Below are 12,957 nucleotides of genomic sequence, written 5' to 3' on the forward strand. Positions count from 1 at the left end.
TCCCACTAGGTGGCACAGTTGAGACTGTTGAATGTTTGAGAACCACAACAAGCCTAGTATTTGGATAGGCTGTGGCAAAACAAACATTACCTAGGCTACCTATACCACCCAGTAGTAGATACATTTGAGAACACTAAGGTCTATTACCACTTAACATATAGGCTATTATTACTTTGCATTAGTGAATGAAGGACTGTCAGTAAAATCCTGTAAACATACTTTCAAAGCTCATGAGAGAGTTCGCTTTTTGGTAATGTCATGATGTCATGCACCATCTTTCTATAGTGTTTCCATAAGCAATGATTATCTTATTTCCATTACCAGCCATCAGCACTTAACATGTTTATTCAGGGAGGAGAGTGTCAATGTCTATGAGTGATATTACTGTTGACAATCATATCTCAAATGAAGCAAATGTGACTTTATTTACACAAAGACCACATTGACTGAATCAACACGGAATCTTTTCACTAGTAGCCACTAAACAAAATATGAGGACTATGAGGAGACTTACACCACAGAGATAAATACTATAATTTGATTTATATTTATATTTGATTTCTCTCTGATTAAATCGTTTGAAGTCCCTTTACAAGAAGTGAACTGCTATTTTAGAGCTTATGCTGCTGGTGTCTATCATCAACTGTGTTTTTCTCCATTATGTCCGTCTTAAGCAATAAGTTACGTCACAATGTGGAAGAACTCGTAAAACAAACTCATACAGTTACAGTTACTCTCACATAACCGCCCTCTCTCAATCCATGTTCACAAACTTGTTATTACATTTACAGCCGTCGCTGTCCTCCACCAACCCACAGCAATGAGCCCCTCGCACTGTTAAGCTCACAAGATGAGACTGACAAGATGCATGTAGATACATGAGAAACATCCAGGGACATTTCCCCCCGCCCCAGCCCGTCCCCGCTTCTGGCATGCCTCTGGCTGTTGTCCATAATCTACCAGCCAGACCATGTCTCCTGATAATTACTTCCCCAACAATAACTGATAGTAGTGTGTCAGGTAGACAGGGCAGATAGGAAGGTCTGCGTACGTGTGTACACACTCTTAGAAAAAAGAACCAACAAAGTTTTTTTCCGGATGTCCCCATTGGAGAACACTTTGAAGAACCCTTTTTGGTTCCAGGTAGAGCTCTTCTGGGTTCCATGTAGAACACTGGAACCAAAACTGGTTCTACCTGGAACCAAAAAGGGTTCTCCTATGGGGACAGCCGAAGAAGCCTTTTGGAACTCTTTTTTTTCTAAGAGAGCGTTTGTGTGTGTGTGTGTGTGTCAGGTAGACAGGGACAGACAGAGGGGCCATGGGGAAAGGTCAGGTGTGGCCAGCCAGATGTAGCGCACATGTTTACAATACTGTAGTGTACAATAATACACTGAGCTCCATGGTACTGTTTACTTTGAGGTACTTGGTTGAGATACAACACAAGTTAAATATATATAAGGCTTACTTTATGTAGGCACTAGCAAAAACACAGATCTATGAATATGGGTCACCAACACAGGAAGCCTGTCTCTTAAAAGAGTTCAAAGCTTGTATGTCTTTAAGATAACAGTCAGCACCTTACCTCTGGTATATGATTCAATGATAAACTATGAAGATGGTTTAAAGCTATGGGAGGGAAACAAAACAAAAAAACTGACAGAGATCACATTTCTCTCTACAGTAGGCTACCAAAAGAGGCTGGCACATGCTTACCCGACTGACACTATTCTCTGTGTTGTGGCCTATGGTGGGAAACAAGAGACATGTTCCAAATGGCACCTTATTCCCTATATAGGGCACTTATTTTAATCAGAGTCCTATACTGTAAGTCCTGGTCAAAAGTAGTGCACAAAAAGGTAATAGGGTGTCATTTGGGACACAACGAAAGACACCGTAGTATCCTGAAGTCAGGTCAATGATTCATTTTTAATGATGGAAACCGACTACGGACTGAATCTCGATGGAAACTGAAGACAGGAGAGATTAATTATTCAATGACTATTCTATGTCTACGTATAAACTGCTGTGAACTTCATAAAGGTTGGAACTTTGAATTGTTCTCACATCGCTTTTGCACCTGCTTTATGGTATGGCTTGTAATAGGGATTTCAGAACTCTTATAGGCTATGATGTGGCGTTTCCTATAATTGTGGCCACCCCAAAGTCATAGGCACTGGTTCACCTAATAACGCTTTAATCTATTTTAAACATTTAATATTGTCCTTTTTCTATTTGTTTCCACAAGTAGGCCTATTCCGAAAATGAAAATGACCTATAAAAATGATCAATATTAGTTCAATTCATGGAGTACAGTATGTTCTTTGAGGCTATTTTTGCGCGTGCATGATAGTTTTGCGGACGCGTTCATCATTGTTGAAGAAGCAAGCACGTCAGAACGCTGAGCGCTATATCAAAGCAGGGGGACGTCGCTCGCTCGCGAATAGCTTTTGCAAAAACGACTAGCTAGTAGTGTGGGAATGTTAGCAACAGCGTAGCACCAAATACGGCCGAAATGACAACGATTTTACTCCTAATATGATAGTTATGAAGACCGTATCATTATAGATACGGTTATAATTTCTTGTAAGGACTCTGCTGAACAGCGAACACGGCGCTGCTTTTCCCGGCAAGGGGATTGGAGACCTCATCATTTCCGAGTTTTCGCAGCAGTACAGGTCAGCTTAAACGTTTGCCTTTGCTTTGGTATTCCTCTATGTGTGTGTATAGCTAGGTTAGGTAGCTAGCTAGCTACATGATTTAAATTAACACGTTCTAGTTAATATTGTTAAACTAAGTTGACATTCTGCCAACCCAGCACACAAGTTTAAAAAAATAAAGTTGTGTAACTAACTAGCCATTAGCAATGCTAACGTTAGCTAACTAATAACGTTAACTTGCCTGGAAAGTCGAGGTGGGTGGAGTGGAGATGGACCCAGAGTCCGTTTAAGCACTCGCTTAGACTGCTCTGCATTTCATTTGAATCTGATAAGGTAATTGGTTAGCTAAATATTTAGCCACACAAAGTTAACCAACGTTAACTAGCTAGCTAACGTTATGGACCTAGCGTGCATCTAGCATTAACGTTAACTCCACATAACTGCTACCTTGACTGTATGATGTTGCGTTCCTGTAAAGTTAGCTGCATGGGTGGATAAGGCCTTTTCAAGTCGAACAAACGTTGATCAACGTTACAATCTCGTTTGGCTGAAATGTAACGAGCTACTTTAAAGCTATAAATTAACTATAGGTAACAATGACGTTGTCACTGGCAACTTTTTTCACAATAGTTTAGCAAACTAGCTAACTAAGCTCACAAGAATTATCCAATTGACACGATAACAACACGCTTGTTCGTTAACGTTACTAAACCTAAATGGTGCAATGTGTGAATACATTGTCACTTATCTAAAAGCTATCTATCTTAGCTAAGTGGCTGCGTTGTGTATGAATAGTTGTGTGTGGCGGTGTTGACTGTTGTTTCGCTAACAGTTAGCAACCTTCCTAATTATGAATTTATTAACATGGATAATCCAATGATTAGGTGCTCTGATATGTAGACTGGTAAATTATTGCCTGCCCTTTGGATGAACTATAAACTAGATGCATACACTGAGAAAGTCAGAGATGGATGGGACTTGGAGCAGTCCATTTCCTTGACCAGACACACATACACCGTCCCATAAACCTCCATGCACATCCCTTAGCCCTGATACAGAATAGTTGCATTCAACACTTAGCTGTGCATTTACAAAACATTATTGTTATTTTAAGCCTTGTCTTTACTGATTTGAAGAGAACTCTCAGCTTTGTCCAAAGTGTAAAACAACCTCTCCTTACTTTTGTCTTTGATTATTTCCATCTTGATTGTAGATAGCCATGGGCGGCAGGTAGCTTAGTGGGTAAGAGCGTTGTGCCAGTAACCGAAAGGTCGCTGGTTCTAATCCCCGAGCCGACTAGGTGAAAAATCTGTCGATGTGCCCTTAAGCAAGGCACTTAACCCTAATTGCTCATGTAAGTCGCTCTGGATAAGAGCGTCTGCTAAATGACTAAAATGTAAATGTAATAGAACCCCCCTGAGTGTGTTAGCCTAACTGATGAGCATCTTTAAAGGAGGTCAGCTAAATTATGTTGCAGGAGCAGCACTGCAGATATTGCAGTGAGCAAGACTTCCCTCAAACACTCACATTTGGTATCTGTGCATGGGTTCGCATCACGCTCTTACAATGTGGTAGCCACGGGACTAAACCCGCAGAAGTTTAACCTTGCTAGTTTTTGCTGAAATTGTCTCACTGTTGTTTACTTTGAGCTGCTATGTCATATCACTGACTACCTTTTAATGTCCCATCTTAATAGGAGTGAAGGAACTTGATTTTGGTTGTGCTTATAAAGACCTCATCCAGTGATTTTGAACTTTTACTGTTGAAAAGCGATATTCAGAGTATAAATACGGCACAAGTACACACAAAGACAAAAAAAATATGTTTTGAGCAAATAGTGTTTTTAGACACAACTGCAAACTTCAAGGAGTTGGTCTGAAGGGAATCCGTGATGTCATCGGCCTCCCCCTTGCTTGAGGCACTTGTGCTATGTTGACATGCCTGGACCACCTATTGAGATGTCTTCTGTTAGGTAAATCAGGTGTTAAATGAGGTGAGAAGGAGACTGGAGTGCAACATGAAGTTAATCACTTCTCATTAAACTGTGAGTGGCTTAAAATGACAGATGTTTTTGAGGAAGTAAACTGCTGCTTGTTGTGAGGTGCTAAAGGTTATTGCACACAGCATGCCTATACTCTTGTCTTGCAAATACACGTTTAGCCCAAACTTTGTACTTAGACCTGGCCAGTGATTAACAAGTAAATTGTCTGTGAGAGTAGCTGATGGATTCCAAGGGTCTGTTTTTGCCATGGGATTTTTCTTGAACAATATCATGAGTTGTGATTGTTGTATAATAAAATGCCTAAGTCACAATTCTGTTTAGTCTTTTTCTTGCTACGTCTTCATATGGTGGCACTCTGCTCAACTTACTAGTTCTCCTAAGTGTTTCTAATCAATGTTAGGCTGTTCCTCATTTTGTTGGTTGTGGTTTGTGCTGATGATGCACTAGGCTAGGTGCCTGATCTCCCTTATGGTATTGAGTGGTTGATGTAATTGTACAGTCGGAGAAGGTTTTGGCACTCCCATGGAACTGAAGCAGATGTTTCAGGGCGGGTGTTGTCTCCAATGATTTTAATATTGAACAACTCCGTAACACCTCCCAACTACTGTAAGACCTTATTGATAGTACACTCCACCATGACGATCGTCGGCTGAGCGAAGTAGATCACCTGCTTGGTGTCGACAAACAATACTGATTCAACATGTAGAATCGTCGGGAAATTCCCATAAAATGGCGGCCAATGTTCTGTGGTCAGAGGCGATGGGATGGTCACCCTCTGCATTTAATCATTTGTCGGTCTGGTGTGTTTTCTCTCTGTTAGTTAATCCATCAGAACCCCTTAACTGTCTAACAATAATCTCACGTGTAGGCCTAGGCCCAAATTGTGCAATGATGCTTTAAGTCTTGCTTAACTGGGAGAAATCGTTTGACTCCAGGATCTGACATTAACAATGGCCCGCTGGCCCGAGGCCAGTAAAAACGTGTTGGGCCAGTGGAGCTTGTCAGTCACTGACCCAACAGGCCAGTAACTTCTCAGCGAATTTTGCATTCCAGTTGAACATTTACCTGCTCTGTCGCATTCTGCCATTGAAAACCATTGAAGACAAGACACGGAAAAGTAATCCTATTTGTGTTTGATCGATATGTTTGGTGGTTCAAGCACAACCACGCTCCCCGGGAGTCAGAACTTCTCCAGCTGTACATAATAAGTTGATGTGTTCACACGCCAGCTGTCCAGAGCAAAAAGAACCGCTCAACCCACACGTTGAGCTTATTTATTTTAGGGAAAGTGATTTCCAAAAGTAAATCTTTATATAGTGAACATACTAGCCATAGGCTGGCTACTGTTGATAGTATGTAAAAAGAAAGCTACAATAAGATGCCTAGCGTTAATCTTGGATAGCCTACTATACCCAGATCAATATCTCTTTTGAGAAGCAGCTGTCTTGGGGCAACGTCCTATTTTAAGATGTATAAAAAATGTAATCTTTAAAATGATCGGCTATTATACAATCAAAAATGTATGCAATTAATACAAAGCAATTCTAAAGAATAGAGTGATGTCTCACGTTGTTAATTGATATTAAACAGCTTTTTAATACTTACCATAATAACCAAATGTAACCTATTACTAGCTGAATATAGAGAGAAAACATGCCAACAGGCCCTGTATGAATCCAATGGCCGGGCCAGTAGGGATTCTGTTCGGGACAGTGAGAAAAAAAGTTTACGTTGAACCCTGTACTCTACAATACATCATGAAAACAAGCACTCAGCTTCAGCGTTGTCAATAAAGATCGATGGAAATGTTCATGGCTTGTATCCATATATATATATATATATATATATATTTTTTTTTGGCATTGAGCAACAGTTGCCATGTAGATGGCTTACATAGACGTTTGTGTGCACGTTGGGTGAATCTCTTTTCATCAAGCCCAGGCCATGCAACCTACCTTTTTTATGAACAAATGATTAGAACCCCTTTTAGTGTAGTCAAGTGCAGTTGTCTGAATTCCTTTACCACCTGTTGGGGTGAATTAGCCTCTCCGTCCCACCAAGGCACCCTGACAACTGGACAGCTCAATGTCAAAAACATCTTTGTCCACTCTATTAAGACTTGCGTGGCAGGAGAAAGACGTGTTCAACCAGGGCTCTAAAGTGTGGCCATTTTGATTGCATATGCTCCTAAATATTTTGCTGTGCGACTTGGAATTTTTTATTTAGGAGCACCAGTGCACCTAGAAAAAAAATCTGCCATATACTTGTTGTAATCAAATAACATTTTATTTGTCACGTACAGATTACAGCAGGTATAAAAGATGCAGCAAAATGCTTGTGCGCTAGCTACCTAAGCATTGCAGTACAATAATCAATATCAATATAACAATAGTAAAGTCAAATAAAAAAAAAAAAAGTAAAATAAGAGGTAGTATGTCTGGTATGTACACAATAGGATATACAGAATGGATAATGAATGTGCTATAAGTATGACTGTATTTACAAATATGAAGTGGGTAGTGTCTTGGTCAGTTGAATAAATAGTATATAGTAGAACACCAGCTGTGGGTGGTTTGGTTGGGAGTGTGGGTGGGTGGTTTTGTGTGAGGGTTGAATGTGTGGAGAGTCAGTGCAAATAGTCTCTAAGACACATATTTGTGACTGTGGTGGTTGCATCATTACTACAGAGAAAACGGCTTGTCTCTTAGCCCAAACCGTTACCGGCGCTACGTTTGTTTCCTTCTATTGCACATTGGCGCTGCAGCTGGGTGCATCTCCATTGGCATGCCGCATTTTACATTCATAAACCATGTCGCGGGCCGTTAACACCTCATGTTACCACATTAGCTAGCTTGCTCACAACCTGGTAACTTTACCAGTCCAAACATTTGGGGGCACCAAAAGAATGGTAAAGGTATAGCTTCTTCGTGAGATCAATATCATAGTAATGAATGAATGAATGACAGATGTCCATGTCTTCACACACAAACTTGACGTTCTTAAAGAGACAGTGTACAATTTTCAATGTAATGCATCTCAATAGGAAACTTTGTTTTTACACATTGCAAAACCCTAATATTCCACAAATTACTTTGTAATTTCAATGACTGTTATTTGTATTGACATTTTAGCTTTTATAATAAACAAATGTCTTTACAGAGTTACATAATAGTTTCTAGGGCACAACATGTGCTTCAAAAGTAGCTAGAATGCATAGGCCTAATAAAGGCTGTATCTCAATAAAAAAAATAAAAAAAATCGTATTTTCTGGTGCTGCTACATTTTATGTGGTGCTCCTATCTTTTTTTTAAATTGGGAGCACCAGTGCTACTAATAATTTAACATTTAGAGCCCTGTGTTCAACACAGTGTTGATTGGAGCGGGTGAGGAGGGCCAGACCTTGCGAGTGCAACAGGTTGTGACAAGCCTTTGTGTTTTAGATACGTGGCTTTTAATCCTGTCCTGTTCTGTTCCCACTGCTTTCTTTCTCTCGCTCTGCGTTGGCTTGTCTTTGCGCTCAGCCTTCCACCTGCCTGAGCCCCAATAATTCACCCTTGAGAACTTGAGAAAAGCTGAGGTGTTTGTTTTCTACTTCATGGCCATACTAATTGTAAGCAACAATTGAAAGCCACATTTTGTAGTAGAAATGATAGGTTGTCTTTTGCTGTATGAATTGTCGCCTTGCTTGTCCTTTTTACATGTTATATTCAGAATGGCCTGTTTAATACTTTAATACATGCCTTGTGCTATGAATGCACGTTTCCTACTTGCTCATTGTCCCTCAGTGCATTCCAGCATTGGTCTTTTTCACACTGATTCATTTGGGTCAATGTTGAAGTTGGAGGCATGCTGCTTTAATGTTAGGCTACACAATTGCCACAAAGACATGGCAGAGAATGCCTGTGTTTTGGGACATACAGACAGACCAATTGTATGGTGGGCATCCAGATTACTGTAATACAAGAAAGGCTGTAGCATAGAACTGTGAATGAATTAAGTGTGCCACTGTCTGAAAGGGCCAGATAGGAACGAATTCGCTAAACCAAAAAGAACTGGGATGGTCGTTGTTTGTATAAGGTGTGTTGAAAGCCTTCCCAGTTTCTCTGTGGAAAAAAAGATAGTTGCCCAGTCTTGACGTAACGCAACTCATGTCAGTATCCTCTGCCTGCACCTCAGCAGCATGTGTTGTTTCCCATTCCCCTTATGAGTCTCTATCCAATGGGGAGGGTGAGATAGCAGAGGCTGTTGCATTTTGTTGCCATTCCTGGTCTGGTGGTATGATGTCAGAGCTGAAACCTTGTGCTTGGCAAAGGAGGGAATACACAAACTTTTGGCTGTGGAAAACTAGCTACTCATCATGCGCTCTTCACAGGTCTCCTTAAAGTAATTACTGAATAGGTGTGAACTTCTTAGTTGATGTGTGGAATTCAAGACCAGCCCTGTTAGGGAAGAGGTCCTCTGTTTGTGTAGGCCTATGTATGCCTGCAATGGTGTTATTGATAGGCTGCATGTGTAACTAGAGCATTGACATTAGAAATCTACTGTATGTTAAATAGCCTAATCATAAAAAATATGAATATTTTTGTTTGAACTTTTGAAGGAGAGATCTGATTTACAATAGTCAAATTCTGTGTTGACTTGCCTAATATTTCCCTATTTTAGATTGACCTTACCGAGCTAATAGCTTTATTGGCCCAGGCCCCAGCTAGCATGTAGCTACTGATCAACAATGGGTTAACTGGGTTGTTGCCAGCTGAAGTGTTGAGACTGTATGCTATGACATACTCATGTTGCTATGAGAGATCACCTCCAAATCAATGGTCTTATGTGCCATGTTACTGTTCCAACAGGACAGCACTTGTTACTGAGTTAGTGGATGGATGTCTCTGTACTTAATCTGTTATGTGTTCTACCCAGGCTATTGCACAACTGTTAATAGTCAGTCAGTGGTCAGGATGCTCTAGTCAATGGAGTCACGAGCAGTGAAATGCGTTGTTTGAACTTCTTTCTTTACAAGGTGTTTTGGTTATGATAGGTTGATACTAAGAGCAGGAAAGTACTGATTTGTTAGCGTGGTCCAAAATATATTAAGCTAAAGCTTTGTTCTCTCTGGTCGCTTTCTGATTTATAGTTGGGCTAGATGTTTTAGAGTTTTGGATGTACCGTCCTGTACACCACTAGATTAGAAAACCGCCTCAAAAGGTATTTCAGCAGCTGGACTCTATAGCAATTTTAGCACTCGTCCACAAGTGCTTGGGTATGAAAATAGCTTTGTATAAGAATTGCAGTCAGGCAGCCGCACCCCTCTTCCTGGGTGTTTAAAGTGCTATTGTATTTGTATGGAAAAACCCCAGTAGGTTCAGGTAAAGGAAGTGCCTTATGAAAGGAGAGGGCAGCCATGCATTTATCATTTATGGGAAAGGCTATGTGGCTGACATGCAAACCAATATTTAATTTCCAAATTTGTTAAAATTGGGTTAGGTTTGGTTAAGTTTAGGGTTAGCCTAATGTAAGGGTCAGTTTTAGATTTGGCTAGATGGGTTGTCAATGGGATCCTGGTCAGAAAAGTCCCCTTAAGGCATCTACAGAGGATACGTAGTCGAGGCTGACAGAGCATAGCGCAATGTCGTTTTTTTCCACAAAAGAATACGCTAAGGCATTCTACGCAGTTTTCTTCTACCTGGAGATTGAGAACAAATGTATCATTCCTTCCGCTGCTGTGGGGGCAGTGTTGTCACTTGGTTCCTTAATCGGATCTATAGGCTATATAAACTATCCATCGAAGTAGCCTATTTTGTATTGATAACCAAGTATAATCTCAGTGACTGTTCAAAAAATAAACCAAACATTGTAGCCTTATAGAATCCCCCCCAAATGTATTTTGTTTTGAGGTGATAACATTACTTTAAGCTAAAACAGATAGCCATGTGCTTTTTTTTTTCTCTGAAAAATGATTTTCTATTTTTATCTGATATGGGAGCGAATACATTGACACATCATATTAAATTATGATAATGTTGTAGTTTACACTGACGAGTATAAGAATATTTATTTATTTATAAATCTGATTATTTCACTTGGAGATTTGCTAGCAAGGGAAGACCAGAGACTCTTCTTTTGCTTTCACCACAAATGAGAAGACGACAAGAAAACCCCCAAAGTTATTTTGTTTAGAAGTAATATCCAGTGATTACAGGCTATTGTGAAATGGTAGCCATGTGACGTTTTCTCCGTGACCAAAACATGTTTTATTTTTAGCTGCTATGGGAATTAATACACAAGCAGCATATCAAACAAGGAAAATGTTTTAGGTTACATCTGCAAGTATAAGTATATTTGCCAGGGCATATTTTTTTTTTAATAAATCCGATTTATTTCACATGGAGATGTGGGAAGCTAAAAAGGCTAGCTAGCTTGCTATGTTTTTAGCCAGCTAGCCAGGCTGCCACTAAGGTAAGCTTCATAATGTAAAATAATGTGACCGGTGAAATGAACACAATCTGCTTTATCTCCTAACGTATTGCACAAGTTGACTGCAGGTATTTAAAGTAGCTACAAATATTCAAATATATTGGGAAAAACTTCAAATAAATACTTTGGACTGTATTGAAAAACCATCTCGTGGCTTTTTCCAAATACCCCAGTATACCGCTCAAGCCTACATCCATGTGCACGTATTCACGTAGCTCAACAGAGTGGAGCTTGTAGTATCCTTTGTGTCTCCCTGTGTCCATAGGGACATGCTGCAGCAGCATCAGAATGTGGCCAGTCTGAGCTGCTGCTGACATTGGAGATTCTGCTCTTCTCTGTGGGCTTCAGTGTCATTCAGGGTGTCCTTTTTTCCCTTTCGTCTTGTCCCAGTCATGGGACTGGAGTGTTGGCTTGGCTCAGTAGGGTGTTTGTTTGTGTATTTGTAGAGTGTGTAGGCCTATTTGTGTACGCGGGGGCACATGTTGTGTGGAGTAGCAGGAGAGAATCTGACACCTACCCAACATAATCAGCAGTCAGTGGAGAGGAGACCCGCTCTCTCTACAATACTATTGATTATCTGGCTGCCGTATATAGACATAAGTGAGTTCCAGCAGCCCATTGGCTCATCGCAATGCTTTATTTCCTCCTTGACAGCCACACACGTGTCTGTAAGTGGAGATGCTGGGGCCAATGACAGCTGTTTAGGTGAAGCTTTCACAAGGTGTCTGTTTCTCTTTGTCCGTCCAGTCTTAATAATAATAATAATAATAATAATAATATAATAATAATAATAATTGGTCATTTAGCAGACGCTCTTATCCAGAGCGACTGCAGTGCTGTACGGGGAAGGTTGGGAAGAATTTAAGTTAGCACTTTACTAGCTTTTAGTTTAACTCCCATGCATGCATACACCCACATACTCTAGTCTACACTGGTGCTGTGCTGCAGGCAGGCCACAATGGGCAACAGAAACGTTGCGTTGCAAGGACTCTAGCTAAAGAGAGAACACCTCTTCAGGAACCATGTAAGTTAGTCTTTCTCTCAAATAGAAAAGGCTGTCTTGCTCAGTGAAATGACAATAGGCCTAGTTCCAGTGTAATTTATTCTGGGCTGTAAATTCTGTATCAGTGCAATTTATATTTTGATTGAGCATTTTAAGCATAGTGCAGTGTTATTAAGTTCTGTTATTAAGGGCCCTCACCCAGAAAGCGGCTTAGAGTAGAAGTGCTAATTTAAGGATCATATCTTATTCATTATGATTTAAAAGGCAAAACTGATCTTAGATAAGCACTCCTATTCTGAGAAGCTTTGTGAATACGGTCACTGATGGTTAAGTCTTTCTCATGTTCAGTAGCTGCTGGAAAAACAGATGTATCTTAAAGTCCTACTCCAGTCTCCTTTTCACCTCATTTAACGCCTGATTTACAAGCATTTCGCTACACCTGCAATAAGATCTGCTAAATATGTATGTGACCAATAAAAAATCTGATTTGATTTACTTAGCCTAGTACATCTTCGTCACAAACCACAACCGACAAAATTAGGAAAAGCCTAACATTGAATATAAGCACTTTGGAGAGCTAGTTAGTTGAGTACAACCATATGAATACATAGCAAGAACAATGCTCAACAGAAGCGCGACTTAGGCATTTATTATACAGCAATCACAACTCATGAATTTTTTTCTCGAAGAAGCTTTTTGCCAAATAGCTCATTGGTCTTCATCATCCAACACATTGTGGGTACTGCACCGTAGGAAAACCGTGTAACTACACTGTGCATAAATGAGCAAAACACTGCTGTAACACTTTGAACAGCCCACTTCCC

The 12,957-nt window shown here is 40.2% G+C and overlaps 1 protein-coding gene across 3 annotated transcripts in view; it reads left to right on the forward strand.

Annotated features, from left to right (window-relative positions):
• The first annotated feature begins 2,411 nt into the window (after positions 1-2,411).
• The window catches only part of LOC121544692 (F-box only protein 34), a 30,193-nt gene continuing 19,647 nt past the window's right edge, over positions 2,412-12,957 (forward strand). For 2 of the 3 annotated variants that reach the window (XR_005996142.2, XM_041854761.2), the window contains exon 1: positions 2,412-2,675. The gene's annotated coding sequence lies outside the window, so the exon portion shown is untranslated. Of the gene's footprint in view, positions 2,676-12,071; positions 12,155-12,957 lie in introns of those variants that run through there. The other variant, XM_041854762.2, reaches the window with a different exon arrangement.

The sequence above is a fragment of the Coregonus clupeaformis genome, chromosome 29 (genome assembly GCF_020615455.1).
Source record: "Coregonus clupeaformis isolate EN_2021a chromosome 29, ASM2061545v1, whole genome shotgun sequence".
Lineage (NCBI taxonomy): Eukaryota > Metazoa > Chordata > Actinopteri > Salmoniformes > Salmonidae > Coregonus > Coregonus clupeaformis.